General features: G+C 34.6%; 2 pseudogenes; one reads left to right on the top strand and one right to left on the bottom strand.

Moving 5' to 3' along the window:
• LOC101698675 (proteasome subunit alpha type-6 pseudogene) overlaps positions 1 to 19,419 on the bottom strand; it is a 178,739-nt pseudogene that overhangs the window by 51,255 nt on the left and 108,065 nt on the right.
• On the top strand, positions 8,426 to 8,499 carry LOC147830406 (U4 spliceosomal RNA; annotated as a pseudogene).

Below are 19,419 nucleotides of genomic sequence, written 5' to 3'. Positions count from 1 at the left end.
CCCTGTGTAACTGTTGTCTGTGAGGGCCTTTGGCTGGGAGCTGGGGACCCTAGACACTGGTGTCTGAGCAGGCTTCTGGCTAGGGTCTCCATGCCCTTCCTGATGGTATGGGGCAGGCCCCTGGCTGATGCTTGTGCACCTGTGCAGCTCTTTTCTGGGTGGCCTTTTGGCTTGGACTTGTGTGCCTGAGCCACTGGTGTCTCAGCAGGGCCCTGGCTGGGATCTGACTGCAGCCGCACAGCTCTGGCCCACACCACAGCTCACTGGGATCTATTTTATTTTTAATGAAACTTGTGTCTGTTAAAATTTTGGAGCTTATTATAAAACCATTATTTTACTCAAAAAATCATACTAGAAATTTAATAACTCACCTTACAATGAAAAAGTTGCAATCATTTGTTGCTATTTCCAAGTTAATTGGTGTTTTATAATGCAAATATGGGCCCTGCCTTCCTCAGCCATGGGTGGGCCAAACAGTCTGAGGCTCCTTGGCTGCTTTCCAGTTCCTGTGCACAGCAAGGTGAGGTGCCGCGAGCAGCTTGGAGCCCCGCTTTCATGCAGTGCTCTGCTTAGCCACGCGGGCACCTGCAAGGGCCAATTCCATATCCCCCCCCCACCCTACAGCTTTTCTGCTACCTGGTCCCTCACTACAGAGGCACAGGGGATTATACTTCACATAGTTAAATGTGATAGATTAATAACTACCACAAATTGTCATTTTCTAAGCTGCCCTTGATGCTAAGGTATTGCTGATTGTAACATTTGGCCTAACATGTTGTGATTGATCTAATCAGTTTTCCATCCTGGTATAAGGAAAGTGAAACAGCCTCAGAGTTATTAGAGCCTCAAAACCTAAACACAAGCCATATCTGAAAGACACCTCTGAAAAGCAATCATTCCACAAGGGTTTGAAACACAAGCAACAAAGATACCTACATTAAGCAATTTTGAAATATCAACCCAGGAATTAAACCAAGGACAGTACCAAAAAACAAAAATGAAAAGACATTTAAGCAAGGCATAAACAGGCTTCCATGCCACAAAAAGAAAATTCTGGGGGAAATGAGGTGGAAAAGTCAGGTAATCAACCACCTGGACACCCTGAACTGATAGCACAGGAAGTAACAAAGCAGATACATGAGGCTCTAGAAAAATTCAAAGCAGAAATAATCTCCCAGATAAATACAGAGATGGTGAGTAGAGGGAAAGACATGAATAGAGGCTCTAAAGCAGAAACAGACAAGAAAATAGATGAGATCAGAAGCATGGTGGAAGCCATGAATGCCCAGCATAAGAAAGAAATGGAAACCATGACTACCCAACATAAGAAAGAACTGGAATCCATGAAACAGATTGAAACAGATATTCAGGAGATTAAAAATTCCATTGAAAGCATGCAGAGAAGACTAAGAGAATCTGAAGACAGAATATCAAATATAGAAGACAGGACTGCAGTTAAGGACCGTGAAAACAGAGATTGCTTAAAGATAGCAAGGGGCCATGAGAAATCAATCCAACAGCTGCTAGATGATGCAAAGAAGAATAACATAAGACTGATAAGAGTCCATGAAAATACAGGAGAAAGTACAATAGACATAAAAAGAACTGTTCACAGAAGTAATAGTAGAAAACTTCCCAGACAGAGGTGGAGAATTGGACACACAGATAAGTGAGGGATATAGAACTCCACCCAACCACGATCAAAAAATATCTACACCTAGGCATATAATAGTCAAGATTCCAGAAACCTAACAGAAGAACAAAATCCTACAGGCAGTTAGAGAAAAGAAACAAATCACCTACAAAGGAAAGCCCATCAGAATCATGGTAGATTTCTCAACACAAACCCTCAAATCAAGGAGAGCCTGGAGTGAAGTAGTTCAAGCCTTAAAAGAAAATAACTTCCAACCTAAACTGTTGTATCCGGCAAAATTATCTTTCAAAATCGATGGGGAAATTAGATACTTTCATGACAAAGAACACCTGAGAAACTTCATGAGCACCAAATCAGCACTCCAAGCAATTTTATGCAGTATCCTAGAAAAAGACAATGAAGTTCACAACTCCATGAGGGCCAACAGAGAGAAGACATCACACAAGGTAAGGCACTAAAGGTAAAGGGGGGAAAATAAGAAAAGAGCCAACAACAATAAATCATCATGGCAAGAATGAGTCAATATCTCTCAATTATAACTATCAATGTTAATGGCCTCAATTCACCAATCAAAAGAAATAGACTGACAGAAAGGATTAAGAACCAAAATCCAAAAATATGCTGTATACAAGAAACACACCTAATTCAAAAGGAAATTCATAGACTGAAAGTAAAAGGATGGAAAACAGTTCTCCATGTGACAGGATCCCAGAAAAAAGCAGGGGTAGCAATCTTATTTGCAGACAAAGTAGATTTCAAACCAAAGCTAATTAAGAGAGGCAAAGATGGTCACAACATCCTTTTGAAGGGAACAATCCAAGAGCATGAAATGACAATCCTAAATATTTATGGACCAAATACAAATGCCCCCAACTATACAAAACAAATATTAATGGACATGAAAAACCAAATAAGCACTACTACAGTTGTAGTGGGGAAACTCAACACCCCTCTATTACAAATAGACAGATCCTCTAGGAAAAACATTAACAATGAAATTCTAGAACTGAAACAAGCTATTGAACAAATGGACTTAAGAGATGTTTATAGAGGGTTCCACTCCACAAAATCAGAATACACATTCTTTTCAGCTGCACATGGGTCATTCTCCAAAATAGATCACATGCTAGTTCATAGGGCAAATCTAAGTAAATGTAAAAGAATTGAAGTTATCCCCTGTATATTATCAGACCATAGTGCAATAAAATTGGAGGTCAATAACATAAGAAACTGCAGAACACCAACAAACACATGGAAATTGAATAACACTCTCCTGAACAACCAATAGGTCACAGAGGAAATTAAAAAAAAAATTAGGCAGTTTTTATAAGTAAATGATAATGCCAGTACAGCATACAGGAATCTGTGGGACACAATGAAAGCAGTTCCACATGGGAAATTCATAGCAGTGAATGACCATATTAGGACAACAGAGAGAACTCAGATAAATAACCTAATGCAGAACTTCAAGCTCCTACAAAAAAGAAGACCAAAACAAACCCAAAGTTCATACAAGAAAGGAAATTATGAAGATCCGAGCAGAAATCAATGCAATGGAGACTAAGAGAAAGATACAAAAAAATCAATGAATCTAAGAGCTGGTTTTTTGAAAGAATAAATAAAATCTATAAACCTTTAGCCAACCTTATCAAAAAAGGAAAGAAAAGGCTCAAATCCATGCAATTAAGAATGAAAAAGGTGAAGCCACAACAGACCCAGCAGAAATTCAGAGGATCATCAATACCTACTTTGAGAACCTGTACTCTAATAAAATGGAAATCACAGAAGAAATGGACAGATTCCTAGATACATATGGATTGCCAAAGTTAAATGAAGAAGATATAGAAATTCTAAACCCCCCAATAACAATGAGTGAAATTGAAAATGTAATAAATATTTTATGAACAAAAAAAGCCCAGGTCCTGGTGGCTTCACTGCTGAATTCTACAAGACGTTTAAAGAAAAACTATCACCATTACTCTTTAAACTCATCAAGGGAATTGAAAGGGAAGCAAGGCTTCCAAATTCTTTCCTGGAAGCAAGTGTTACTTTGATACCAAAACCAGGGAAAGACCCAACCCAGAAAGAGAACTACAGACCAATCTCTCTAATGAACATAGATGCAAAAATCCTCAGCAAGATACTGGCACAAAGAATGCAGACAGCCATCAAGAAGATCATACACCCTAACCAAGTCGGATTTATCCCAGGGATGCAATGATGGTTTGACATCCATAAATCAATAAATGTAATAGTGTAATACAGTATTTTAATAGAGTCAAGGACAAAAACCATATGACCATCTCAATAGATCCAGAAAAGGCATTTGGCAAAATCCAACACCTATTCATGATAAAAACGCTACAGAAAATTGGAATAGAAGGTCTTTATCTTAACCTGATTAAGGCTATTTATGAAAAACCAATAGTCAACATCATACTAAATGGTCAAAAACTGAAAACTTTCGTGCTAACATCAGGAACAAGACAAGGATGCCCACTATCACCACTCCTGTTCAATATTGTACTGGAAACATTAGTCATAGCATTTAGACAAGAGAAAGAAATAAAAGGAATAAAGATAGGAAAGGAAGAAGTGAAACTGTCAATATTTGCTGAAGATATGATACTTTACATAGAAGACCCAAAAAACTATGCCAAAAGACTTCTAGACCTAATTGACAGATTCAGTAGAGTAGGTGAATATAAGGTCAACACTCAAAAGACAATAGCCTTCTTATACGCAAACAGCAGACCCCTTGAGAGAGAAATTTGGGAAATAATTTCTTTTACAGTAGCATCTAAAAAAATGAAATATCTAGGAATCAACCTAACAAAGGAAGCAAAAGATCTCTACACTGAAAACTACAGCACTCTGAAAAAGATCGAAGAGGATAAAAGAAAATGGAAAGATATCCCTTGTTCCTGGGTAGGAAGAATCAATATAGAGAAAATGGCCATACTTCCTAAAATACTATATAGATTTAATGCAATATCAATTGAAATTCCAACAACGTACTTCACAGAACTAGAGAAAACAATCCAAAAATTCATTTGGAAGCAGAAGAAACCTAGAATAGCAAAAGCAATTCTGAGCAACAGAGACATGGCTGGGGTATCACAATCCACAACTTGAAACCATACTACAAAGCTACTGTGATAAAAACAGCATGGTACTGGCAAAGAAACAGGCCTGAGGATCAGTGGAATAGATTAGAAGATGCAGAAACAAGTCCAGACATACTCAGCTACCTCATCTTTGACAAAGGAGCCAATCACCCTCATTGGAGAAAAAATAGCCTGTTCAATAAATGGTGTTGGAAAAACTGGATTTCAACCTGCCAAAGATTAAAACTAGACCCATACCAATCACAGTGCACTAAACTAAGATTGAAGTGGATTAAAGAGCTAACTATCAAGAGAGAAACAGTAAACTTGCTGGAAGATAAGTTAGGTAGAACTCTCAATGATATTGGCATAGGAAAAGGCTTAATGAACAAAACTTCAGTAGCATGGGAACTAGCACAAAGAATCAACAAGTGGGACTTCATCTTATCAAAAAGCTTCTGCACTGCAAGAGAAACTACCAACAGAGCTAAAAGACAACCTACAATATGGGAAGAAATTTTAGCAGCTGTACTTCAAAGTTCTAATATCTAGAATATACAAAGAATTGAAAAAAATCAGACCCCCCAAATTCAAAGACCCAATTCAAAAATGGGTATCTGAAATGAACAGACATTTCTCAGACAAAGAAGTAAAACCAGAAAATAAATATATGAAAAAATGTTCAACATCATTGGTTAATTTAGAGATGCAGATGAAAACAACACTGAGATTCCACCTCACCCCAGAAAGAACGGCTGCTATCAAGAAATCCAATAACAAATGCTGGCAGGGGTGTGGAGAGAAAGGAACCCTTTTCCATTGTTGGTGGGAGTGCAGACTGGTGCAACCACCATGGAAATCAGTATGGAGATACCTCAAGGAACTAGGACTAGAGGTCCCATTTGACCCAGGTATCCCCCTACTGGGTATCTTCCCCAAAGAATTAAAAGAATCATACCACAGTGATATATGTGCACCTATGTTTATAGCCACACAATTTGTAATAGCTAAGGTTTGGAAACAGCCCAAGTGCCCATAAACTGGAAACTGGATAAAGAAGATGTGGTTTTTTTATAAAATGGAGTACTACTCAGCCATAAAGAATGAGAAACTAGTCATTTATAGCTAAATGGATGCATATTGAGGCCATACTCTTAAGTGAAATAAATAGAACACACATGTGTAAATACCAAATAGTATCTCTAGTGTGAGAAACTGAAAGTGTAAATAAGGATGAAAATGATTAAAATGAATAATTGATAATTTGAAATAGGAAAAGGTCCAAAGGTGGAGGGGTGGTGGGAGGGGAAGGGGAAAGGGAAGAAAGGAAAGGAAAAATTATGAGAAAGAAAAAAAAATGGAAACAGAATCTATGTAAATAGGGAAGGGTGGTGAGGGTGAAGGGCACATAGGTAATGGGGAAAAAATAAGAACTAAGATACATCATGTTCAGGTACAAATACCCAATGATAAATGTAAATGTATTATATACCTAAAATGTACCAATTAATATATAAATTTTTAAAAATGCGTATATGACTATCTTCAATATCCTCTACAAGATGGAAGTTGGAAGATCTTTGAAATCTCTCCTATCCTTTCACCAAATCTGACCATGACAGTTACATGGAAAGGAAATTTTAAGGAATGTGACTATATTTGCTTTCTGTATTGCTACAACCAAATATTGGAGGATATCAATTTTATAAAGGGGAAAGATTGAATTAACTCACAATTTTGAAAGTTCCAGTTTCCCATTGCTTTGGCCTCTGATGAGAGCAGACGGTGGTGGAAGGGCATGTCAGTGTATACAATGACATCTAGAATGAGACCAGAAAGAGGATGTGTAGGATTTCACAATCTCTTTCAACAGCACACCCCCAGTGATCTAACTACTTCCCACTAGGCCCTGTCTCCTAAAACTTTGATCATCTCCTAATAATGCCCCCCTGGGGAAAGAAAACTTATGAGCCTTTGGGGGGATAATTAATACACAAATCACAGTGATGATCTTTATAAAAGACACAATAGATGGCTATTTTCATCCATTCTTCTGTACTATTTGCTCAACTTTAGGTTGGCATTACCATCTCAGCACTAGACCTCCCCTTTCTTACAGTGGGTAGCAATGGCAGTGATAATTTTTGAAAGCCCACAAAGACACATTCTAATGAAAACATAGTAATTGAATTTATGCCATTCAATTTAGGGTGAAATATGACTTAATTTTTAGATCAACTCATCACTTAGAAAATACTTGAGTAACTAGAGGTAAAAATACCTCAAAGACACATGCAAGAAATAAATGACATACACAAAAATTGCTACATTGCCTAAGAATTTTATTTGAGCAATTAGGAGTTTCACAAGTCTGTGTGTATCTAATTAGAAAGTTATGGACAAGACCAACCCTTGTAGTAACAGTTATAGATGTCAAAAATACTGACTTTTAAACAGTGAATCAAATATATAGGAATATTTAACTTTACAGACAAATCCCCTGTTGACTTTATGCACTAAAAATAGGGACCAACCAGAACAATACATTAATCAATTGAGAAAATTTCACCTCAGTTAGGTACAATGGTACCTTGGTTTACAAAACTTAATTTGTTTTACTAGTTAGAGGAGGTAGATGCATTTGTGTTTGTGTGGGGAATATGGCTGTGTTTGTTCCTGATGTGGAGTTTTCCAATGGAAGCAAAATCTTGCTAACACTTCTGTTTGTGAACCGAATTGTTTCCGAACAGAAGTTTGTGAACTGAGGCATTACTGCGGTGGCATCTCCGTTCGTGAACTTGGTTCTTTCCACGATCCTGATCACAAACCAAATTGGACGAGAACTGAATCAAATTCAATGGTTCAGTTTAATGTTTACCTTTTGGGAAAATTTGATTCAGTTCTCATCCAGTTTGGTTTGCAACCAGAATCATGGAGACAATTGAACTCATGAACTTAGGAACCACTTTTTGTATTGGCCTAGGAATTGGAAGAAAAATCTCATCCTGAGGCCCATCTCTGCATTTGAGTTAACTAATCATGATTCTTTGTAAGACTCAGATTCTTTCACCATGGAAACTGACTGGAAGATCATTAGAAAATTTTGGACTTAACATGCCAATGGGATTTAAACATGCTATCTTTATTTAAAGGCTAAAAGTTATAATAAAATATAAATTATAAATAATTATATGTAATAAAGATATTACTTAATGAGTCTGTAATGCATGGTTACTATGAGCTATAAGCCTCTTTAATATAAAAATGAAAAAAGTTGGTAGGAACTTTTTACTGGTATAATATAAATAAATAAATTCCATATAAATAACTGATTTAAATACAAAAATATATACATTTTATGTTTAAAATATATATTTTATTATTTTAAATATGTCTTTTTATAATGCAATATAAATAACATTATATAAGTAACTTTCATATGTTAACCAATTTCCATTACTGTGGCTAAATATTTACTAAAAGCTAAAATTGGCACACAAACTAAAATCACTAGTCTGGACTCGGTACGAGCTCACTGAAAAGGCTAGAGGGTCTAGGTTTACCAGCTGGCTTTTCTCAAAGGTAAACTAAACGTTCTACTATTTTCACTGCATAGGAAAAAAATTATAACTTGCATAAGGTACTTGTTAAATTTTCTGGGTGCAGCTTTGTGCAATGGCAGTATTGTAGCCAATAAGGTTTATCTGAGGCGCAATTATTGCTAATTGAAACCTGTTGGGTGTGGTGGTGCATGCCTGTAGTCCCAGCACTTGGGGGTTGAGGCAGGAGGATCGCCATAAGTTCAGGGCCAGTCTGGGCTACATCGTGATTTCAAGGCCAGCCTGGGCTACATAGCAAAACTTTGAGTCAAAAATAAATACATAAATAAATAGATAGATAATTTTCACAGGTCTTAAGTCCTTAGAAAGACACTCTTGGATTATGAACTTATCAAAATAATTTTTAAGCAATTTCTATGCCTCAAAGATCAGAGAAAGAATTTATAATTACAAGCTTCCCAAGTAAATGTTTGAAGAAAGGAGAGGTCATAAACTTAAAGTGAGTAGAATCCTATCTAAAATGTAATCAAGATGAAAGAAAGTTAAGCTATCTGAGTCAAATGGCATTAATTTGGGAAAGAAATAATACTTCATAATTTCTCAACCAATACCATCATGTTCTGACTACATAAAACTATCTTATCTGAAAATAGTATTTGATCGATGAATAATAAAACATTATTTTGAAATGATCTTATCTTCATTTGTATCTCAGCTTACACTTTTAATATATTCACTTTCATTATGTATATACTTTTGTACCATTTTCCCACCTGTTTGTAATAGATAAGAAGGATTAAGTAAACATCAAGGCTTAGAAAATACTACCCTAAAGTATGGCAAAATGGTATAGTGTTTTTATTAAAATACATTGGACAAGGCCAGGGATTTAGCTCAGTGGTTCTGGTGCCTGCCTTGCAAGTGCAAGGTCCCAAGTTTGATCCCTGGTACCAAAAAAAAAAAAAAAAAAAAATACATTGGATAACTCAGAAGCAACCTATGTACCAAGGTCTCTCTCTCTCACCTTCTTCTGCCTTTCTGTCTCTCAAACCCTCATTCTTTCCTGAAGAAAACAACAAAACAAAACAAACAAGCACAAACTAAAATTCCTCTACTGTGGGAAATTGTAGAATTCAGCTATCTAGTTGTAAGACTTGATCACAAGAAGTTTGTGAACTAAGAAAATTAAGTCGTTTCTGGGAAATTTCACAAGTCTGTTTGTTAAAAGAATGCCAGAAAACTTTAAGAGATGTTGTAAAAGTCTCACGGGAGAAAAACAGGTTTTCCTAGTTTTCTTATTTACCATTTTCTGGGATCAGAGGACCAAGACCCAATGACTCTATAGGTGGTAAGAGAGATACAACTCACTATACACATCTGTGATGTTTGTGGTGGGCCGGTGGGCTTGACTTTCGTCCTGCTCTTTTAATACCATCTGATAAGAGGGCTGCGGCGTGCTCTTTGATGTACGGGATTAGTGAATGGAAACAGGGGACTTGTGAATTCGCCTGTAGCTTTTATGAGTCACTTAAAGTCATTTGTCACCAGAGGTTAAAATCAGAAAGACATTAGCCAGAATAACTAAGCTGCTTTCCTACATGTATAAAAGCCTTGCTTCTTTCCTTTGTGATTGTCGAATAGTGCCAGAGGAATTAAACTGCTGTTTGTCCCCCAGGCCGTCTCCTTTTCTTTCTTTAAAAGCCAGTGCTTTCAGGGGTTCCAGGTTTCCCTCTAGAGAGACCACCAGCACTCTACCCCAGACTGGTCACAGGAACCAGAACTCTTTTCTCCAAAGCCAGTCATAAAACCTAGAACTGTTAATCTACTTTTTCTGCTTCCCTTTTCTTTCTAGGAGCTAACCATAATGAAATTCTCTGATCTACCCTTGTCTAAAATCCAGGGATGAGAAATGCTACAACTGAACAATCAAGTTGGGAAGACAGGATTTACTAGGTCTCTTCATTCAGTTTATATTATCAGATCACATCATTTTTTTTTCTAATCACTTTTCTGCACAACAGCCAGTACTTTATCAAAGTCAATATGCATAAAGTATGCATTTTCCAATATTTCTTTTGGTCTTCATTCTGAAAGTTTCTGTGTCCTGTAAAATTATGATTAAGTAAATTTTCTCTTGCTAACATGTCCTTTGTTATAAGAGTGACAAACATGACCCTTATGAAGAGGAGGTAATCATCCCCTTTCCAGTGCTGCGTAAGATCAAAAATTTTCATTCCATTATATTACACAGTAGAAGTATTGAGGTTAAAAGAAATCAATTCACTTGTTTAAGGCATGCATTGTAGAAAAAATATACTATAACCCATGAATTTTGTCTCTCAGTATAAAATCTTGGAAGCAGCCTATATTTCAACAGATGAATGAATTAAAAAATGTGGTATCAATACATAATGGAATACTAGTTGACTATAAAGAGGGATAAGCTTCAGATATTTGTAAGAAAATGGATATACCTTGAAAACATAATGTTAAGTAAAATAAATCAGACACACAAGCTTAAATGCCATATGAGAAATCCAAAGTAAAAATAAAGACCAAAATAAAAGATTGATAAAAGGATAAAAGGAAACATCTACAAATTGGAAAAAGACCAAGAGACCAAAGGTGGAGGGAGGAGGGCCTATAAAAATTTAAGCTGAGTCATGTATATGTACCAACTACCCACAATGAAAGCAATTAGTATATATCTCAAACATAAACTAAAAAATAAAAACCAGAAAATGGGGAAAGGGATCCAGAGAAAGAGAGATAGTAGAATGGGGAGGAGAAGAGCAATAAAAAGAATTAAGATATGGGCTGGGGATTTAGCTCAGTGGTTTTGCCACCTGCTGCACAAGCTCAAGGAACCGAGTTTGATCCCTGGCACCAAAAAAAAAAAAAAAAATAAAAAAAAACCCAAAACAAAACAAGAATCAAGATATGTTAAATAAATGTACCTCCTCCCTAAGATGAATGGAATCATCATGTACTGGAAACATGTTCTAATAAAAAATATTTTTAAAATGTTCTCATTGTTACAGGGAGTTGTCTGCTATGTGTGTGTAATTGTGAGGGCATTGTTTATATTTAAAAGGGTGTAAATTATATATGCTTTTATTTAATAAGAAATAACGTATTTTTCAAAATGCATTACATACTCTGTTGAGACAAACATTTTTACTTTGATTTTTTAAAGAATGGTAACTACAAAAGAAAGAGCAAAGATTTAAAGTCATAAGAACTTCCAATAAAATCCCATCATACATACATATCATAATATTAGAAATTTGACTGAAATTAGAAGATCCATATTTATACAGCCAATCAATCATTGAAGTCTGCTTGCAAAAGTTTTATAATTTCCTTTAAAATAATTAATTCATTTTGATCATTTAGATATTGGAGCCACTTAACTACTATGATTGCTGCATGCCTTTTTGTGGCATTAACATTGTCAATATTTGGCATGGCTGAGCAAATAATGATGAAATTACATGTGACTGGAGATATAAAGGAAAGGCATATGGGAACACCTTCATATTCTACCTCATAACAGGACTGCAAATTTTACCCTGCCTTAAAGAGAGATGCTGGGTGTGTTGTAGTACAGCTGTCAGTATAATAGACAAGAGTTATATAAACTTTCTGGCCATTGGCAGATTAACTTGCTCCAGCTCTGAAAATTTCTAGTTTTAAAGACAGTGCCATTTCTCTTTGAAAAGAAATTGAAGTCAAGAAATGTGAACAAACAACTGACTAAAATTCATTTTACTTGCACTTCAAATAATATATTGATGGGTAATATAAGTGCTATGGACTTTGGATCGACCAGTGATTGAGCTAATAAACAGTAGAAAAATGAAAACAAATAGTTTTATTTTTAAAAAAGAACATTCACCTGAAGTGTTTTTTTCTTATGAATTTTTTTATAATAAAACTTGAGGTTATGCAATTTATACATTTTTTTTTTCAAAGAAAGCAAAAATTTCAAGGTCTAAATTATATCATAATCATATAACCTTTCTAAATCTCTTTCAATTTAAAATGAAGGCATCAACAAATAATGTTTACTTGTCATTTAAGCTTGTTCTCTCCCTGGAAAAATTAAGAAATCAAATTGAATATAATTATATTACATTTGTAAAAATGAGTAGTTGAGGTGCCTCCCTGTATATGTTTTCAGCATATGACAAATTATGCAATTTAAACAACAAAAAGTAGGGTCAATTGACATTTAACTTGTGATCCATTCAATGTGAGCTTATTTCCTGCTGATAAACACATTGTTCTAATAACACCAACATTTGTGAAAGGCAGCCTACACTGTAGTTATAAATTCATATAATGATTTGTTAATATAAATTATATGAAGTGGATTTCAATAATTATATAGCTAATTTAAAATAAACAAATCATCTTTGTTTCTGGAGAAATTAAATAAGAATTGAATGGGGAGAGAAAAGAACACCTTCTAAATGATATGAGGCTTCACCTTTTTCAAAAATCACTAGATACTTGTTCAACATTCTCACCATTCTGTATCTTTTTTTTTAATCTGAGATTAGATGCTTTCTAAATATTTACTTTGATCCAAAACTTGTTTTCTGTATTAGTCAGCTTTATGATTACAAAGGTTCTGAGGCAGAGACATTAAAGGTGAAGGGTATGATGCAGCAAAACTGCTTAGTTCATGGTGTCCGAGAAGTAAAGCAGAGGAAAAGAGGGTAAAGAGGGGAAAGGGGAGGGAACAGATTTACCCTCTAAGGTCATGTCTCAGGACCCACCCACACAGACCCAGAAGTGCTCTCCACCAATCCTCAGGTGACTCCATGGCAATCAGGCTGAAACTCCATCTTAACCACTACACTTTCTAAATTCTTTTTTTTAGATTTATGATCAACATATTTTTATTATATATTTAATATTAAACGGTTTCTCACATTGTAACAAATCTCTAATATGTTAAGGTATAATCTTTGCTGAGCATAAAGACAGAAAAATTAACCATTTCTCTAGTTTTGGGAAATTCACATATTACTTGATAATTATAGTTTGTATGAATGATGACATTTAGCTATTCTAGATTTGCTTAACCAAATAATTGTTTGTTTTAAAATTAAATAATGTAAAAAATGCTAATAAATATGTAATAGATACCTATTTTATAAAATTCTATTTGTTGTTATTTTACAAAACTATTTTAAATAATTATTTAGGAATCAAAGTTGTTCTCTCTTCTCATTGTCACACACATATAGCTCATGTTAATTCTATTTTCACTCATGTGAAAACTTCCATACATTATAATGAAAGTTCTCTAGAAAAGCTGTCTCCATTATGTAAGCAAGTTTTGAACTACTTTCAGAAAGCACATCTGAAAAAGAGATCAACTGAGACAAGTGTGTGTATTTCACACACGATAATTTTGATAAAATTGTCGTACCTTATTCAACTATAACACACATGCCCATTCTGATATATGACCCAGAATCTCTTAGTAAAGAGAGTATTAGAATGGAATAGTTTTAGATTTTTAGAATAGAATCTAAACTTTTGGCACATTTTTGATAACTATATATTTTTGATAATAACTTCAAACTTACTAAAACTTTTCTTCCCTCAGGAATCATTAACTAGCCAGCCCTGCCGGTTTGTGGGTGCAGTTTGTCCTGGGCTGCGTGTGAGGAAGTCGGGGTACGGGGGGGTCCCACTGTGGTCCAAGCTTCCTCCACAGACCTTTGACAAGAAATCTCATTGTTACCCTAAGATTCCTTTCCTGCTCTCACAACAAAGGGCTTGTCTAAAAACTCTGGGTTTCTAAGGGAGGCGTGAAAAACAGCGGGATCCAGCATTGCCCAGCCCTAGTGTTAATGTAACATGTGGCTCGGGAAGGCCGTCCCCACAGCGTGCACGCAGCGTCCTCTCCACTCAGGCGACTTCTCAGGCTGCGTTCATCTGCTGGGTCACCACTCACTGGCTTGTTTGTGCCCAAAGTAGTGAAACTCTGTTGTCTTTTTTGTCTTTGCGGTACTGGGCATGGCGCTGGGGACCACGTGCACGCTGAGTACAGTTGGACCTGACGTTAAATTTGAAATTTATTTATTGCAGTTGGAAGCGTATTTGCAGGGCGGAGCATGTGCCAGCTGTGGCCTTTGCTGATGCGGCCGTGGCAGCGCTGTGCTGTTGTACGATGTCAGCCTGGAGGGTGAGGAGTGTGACGCTGCTTCCTCGTGTGGCGTCAGAGAAAGCGCCCCTCTGTCAGTATTAGTTATCTCAGCAGGAATACTGCATGTCCTACTTCAAAACTTGAGTTGCTTTTTTGTACAAAACTTGCCTTGGATTTATTGTGCAGTTTGTTTCTATGCTTTTGTGAATTATCAGGAATAGATTTGATAAATACATGTGAATAACCTCCTGTAAATAAATTTTATAACAAAAATGTACTAAACTATTTTCTGAAATTAGTTGTGCAGATTGAGAGTTCTTTTTGTAAGCTTTGACTTTGTGCTATGGATTCTTAGCTGGAATTTGGCAAACAGTAGCTCTGTTGCCTAGTTAAAGCCTAAATTTTAAGAGAAAATGACAATTAAAAATAGAAATAAAACTGAGAGGCATTGGAAGTTACAAAAAAAAGAATCATTAACTGTTTGGTTTCTTCAAAATTTCCTTTTATATTCATATTTATGTATTTCTCTCAATTAAATTATTTAGTTATTCCTGTGTTCTAAAATTTCTGCTAATTCTGTGGGCTAACAAAAGTAGACTGAATTGTGAGACATAACAAGCATAGTAGTATAATCAAAAGTAACCAGATAGAAAATTAGCAGTACATGCAAGAGGGTTATTGGTCGAATTATGGGCAGGAACTCATGTTGAACAGTGATTAAAGAATGACACTTCTAAGGGGGCCTTTGTACAACTGGCTTTGTAAAGCCTTGTCAAAGAAATGTTATTTTTAGAATAACCATCTTAGAAGTAGCAAAGATAATGGATTTATTTAATCAATAAGAAAAACTGAAGAATTTTTTTGTGTGTGGTGCTGAGAATTGAAACAAAGGTTTTCACATTGAGCTACATCCCCAAATCCCCAGCACCTCCCCCATTTTTTTTTTTTTTTATTTTTTATAAGACAGGGTCTTATAAGTCACTAAATTGCCTAGGCTGGATTTAAGTTTGCAATCTCCTGCCTCAGACTCCCAGAGTGCTGGGCTTTCAGGTGTGCACCACCACAGCCCACTGAGACTTTTCTTGTTCAAAGCTAAAGTAAAGCAGCACCCTGAAAAACTGTCTGAAAGATAGTTTATATAAGATAGTTCATATATAAGATAGACATTTAGATAGTGGAAATATCAGTGAGAGATTATAATATTTGAAAAAGGAATCAAATCAACAATCACACATATTGTATTTTACCATTCACTGAGATTTGAGAATATAGAAAGGAATTTGGATTTATAAGAAAGAGATAAGAAGGATGTACAGTAATTCTTCAAATCTCTTTAACTGAGACATACATGGGTAAAAGTATGGAAAATCCAAAATGAGAAGATTTTGAAACAATCATCAATATACAAATGAATAAATTGTGAGGTAAAGTACACAGAAAAATGGAAATTAGTATTAAGGTTTTACGTGATAAAAATTTAATTCTGTGGAAATTGAAGTTTACGTAGACCACTGAGTAGAGTGTCCTGTAAAAAGAAAGGGGCAGTGGAAACAATGTTTATAGAAGAAAGGAATGTCAACAATGAAAATACTAGTGCTTGATTAAATGAGAACCATTGAATTTTAAAACAAGAGAGGTATATAATAATGACAATAGGCTTAGATAAGAATTGCATAAGAGGGAAGTTTAGAGAAAGCAAGAATTCCAACAAGCATCAATACTCTTAGTAGACAACTATAAAATGAAATATGTTCAAACTGTATGTAGAAGATTTTTACCAAACTTTCTTGAGAAAGGGAAAGATTGTCAACTGCGATCCAGCATCTTACCCCCAAAACTGTCTCAATCATAGTAGTCCTGTAATGATGTCCAATTTTTATATTTAAGAATCATCCAATATTACTTTTATATAGTATATTAAAAATTTATATAGGGGTTAACTCAATTGAAATTTTAATAAGCAAACAAGCAAGCAAAATTCCTCTAATTCAAACTGACAAGTTTCCATAAATGGAGAAAAAAACATTGCAAGAGGAATACCCTTTCAAAGAAACTTAATTTGTAACAAATAGCTTGCTATACAATTAATAATTCATAGTATTAGGATCTTAGAGAAAACAGCTTAAATAATAGTTAAGTGCTTTACATCATGTTTTTATTTCCTTTCTAGTCAGGATATATAGCTTAAAAGACAATTTAACTTTATCTTTTTACTTGCTGTGTATTTTTGACAAACTATACAACCTTTGTTACTACATCAAACTTGTAATGTGAATAAAATATTGTAAAGTTTTATCAATAGTCAGCATTTGTCTTTTTCTCTCAAAGTTGTATTTTAAAAGTTATAGTAAATATTATATAATATTAATTTATTCCCTTAATTTTAACCATATTATAATATTATTAAGTATGCACATTCTTCTATAGAAAAATCTCTAGAACTTTTATCCTGCAAGACTAAGAGTCTGCACTCATTGTACAACTTTTCACTCTATTTTTGTCTGATATTTACTGGTCCACTTTCTATTTCTGAGTTTGTTTTAAATATGTTATATAAAGATGTGTTATAGAACTAGAATTATGCAGTACTTGTCTTCTTTTTTAATTGGCTTTTTTTTCTTAGCATGTTTTCAGGGTTTATCCATGTGGAAACGTGTCAGAATTTTGTTTTTTAAAGGAGAAAATATTTCATTGCATGCATATAACACATTTTACTAATTTATTCATCTACTTGGGTTGCTTCTTCCTTTTAGCTATTGGGAATAATGCTGCTATGAACATGGGTGTACAACTCTGCCTTTGAGACTCTGCTTGGATTTCTCAGTATATTTCCAAAGGTGTAACTGTTGGATCATATTGTAATTCTATTTTTAATTTTTTGAGAATTGACTACAATATTTACAGCAGTAGTCCTTCACTATTTTACATTTCCTATCAAGTATGAACAAGAATTTCAATTATTTCACATCTTCACCGGCCAACAGTTATGTTCATTTTTAATATTAAACATCCTAATGGCTGTTCAGTAAAATTTTGTTGTAATTTTTATTTGCATTTGCTTAATGATAAGTGATGTTGACCATTTTTTCATGTGGTAATTGTCTTTGTAGAAATGTCTAATCAAGACTTTTGCTCATTTTTTAATTAGGTTGCTTATATCTTTGTTGTTATTGTTGAACTTTAGGAGTTCTTTATGCATTTTGAATATTAACCTCTTGTGAAATATGTGATTTACAAATATTTTATCCAACTTTGTGAGTTGTACTTTTGCTCTGTTTATAGTTCATTGACACAATTTTAAAAATTTTTGATTTCCAATTTGTCTGTTTTATTTTGCTAGCTATATGTCTGGCATTACGTGCAAGAATTCACAGCCAAATCCAATTCTTTAAAGTGTTTGTCTTCTGTTTTCTTGTAAGATTTTTATAGTTTTAGTTCTTATAATTAGTGGATTTAATTTTTGTATATTACATTGGATAAGAATCTTTTTTTCTTTTAATGAGGATATCCACTTTTCCAAGCACCACACATTGAAAAAACTGAGTTTTCTCCACTGAATACTCCTGGAGTCTCTGTCAAAAAGCATTTCCCCATTTTTATGAAAATTTGTTTTGTACCACTGTCTTTCATTTTTCTAAATCCCTGCTTATCTGCCAGTACTACATGGTTTTCTTTACTGTAGATTTACTATAGTTAACTTTAAAATCAGAAAAAGTGAACTCTCTTGTCTTTTCATAATTACTTTGTCTATTCGGATCTCTTGAGATTACATATGAATTTAGAATGGCTTTCTGTATTTTTGCAAAGATTTCTTTGATATTTTGACAGGAATTTCATTAAATATTTAGATTGTTTTGAGTAACCTTGATATCAAGAATGTTAACTTACTCTCTATGAATGTGAGAAGACTTTTAATTTTTCATATATTCAATGTCCTTTACAAATGTTTTATAGTTTTAATTGAACATGTTGTTTATCTTCTTGGTTAAATTAATTCCTTCTCAACACTCTGGGTGACTGAGGCAGGATCATTGCAAATCTGAGCTCAAACTGGGTAACTTGGTGACTTTCCAAGAGCTTGTTTCAAAATTAAAACAAATTAATTAATTAATTAATTAATCAAAAGGGGTGAAGATGTAGCTAAAGGCCAAAGCCCTGGGTTGAATCCCCTGAACCACATACAAAAAAATCTCTTCTTTATTTCACTCTGTTTGATACTATATTAAATAGAATTATTTTCTTTCACTTCTTTTTAAATTTGTCATTGTTAATACTAGAAGTGCTATTGACCTGTGTGCTCTTGGATTGTGCTACAATAGCTGAATTCATTTGCTAGTTCCAACTGGGTCTTTGGAGGAAAATTTTAAGATTTTCTGTATATATAATCATATAATTTGCAAACACGATTTTTTTTCCTTTCTGATAGGGATGTGTATTTTCATTTCCTTTCTTTTTTTCCTTTTTCTTTCCTAACTGCTTAAAAATTTTACAGTGATGTTGAATGGAAGTGATATAGGGGGAAGAGATATAACTCCTAAACCTACTAGATACCTGAAACCTGAGTTCCTGTTCTCTAAAATGGAAGAATGAATTTTAGGAACAATAGAGGTTAAGATTAGGAAAATTTTATTGGGAGAAAGAAAGCTTCTGCCTAAGAGAGACAGAGGGGGTCTGGAAAGTGGGCTGCCCACCCATCCCATAGTTCAAAGATGTTTTATACAGCAAAGCCATGTGGTGAGGTGAGTACAAAGTGGACAAAACTGTAAGACCCAGTGGAAATTTACAAGGTGACCATGAAGTTGGGCAAAACCATGACCAACCAATAAGATGACAAGTACAGTCACCCAGGTAACAATGATTAAATGGTGCTCAAATGAGGGAGCAAGTCACATAGCAAGCATACAAGTATTTTCAGTAAGGGTGGGTCAGGCC

Source organism: Heterocephalus glaber, unplaced genomic scaffold (assembly GCF_053883595.1).
Source record: "Heterocephalus glaber isolate CG9 unplaced genomic scaffold, H.glaber_assembly_v1.0 deba00000122, whole genome shotgun sequence".
Taxonomy (NCBI): domain Eukaryota; kingdom Metazoa; phylum Chordata; class Mammalia; order Rodentia; family Bathyergidae; genus Heterocephalus; species Heterocephalus glaber.
The sequence above is the reverse complement of the archived record's forward strand: the minus strand, read 5'-3'. Positions and strand labels throughout refer to the sequence as shown.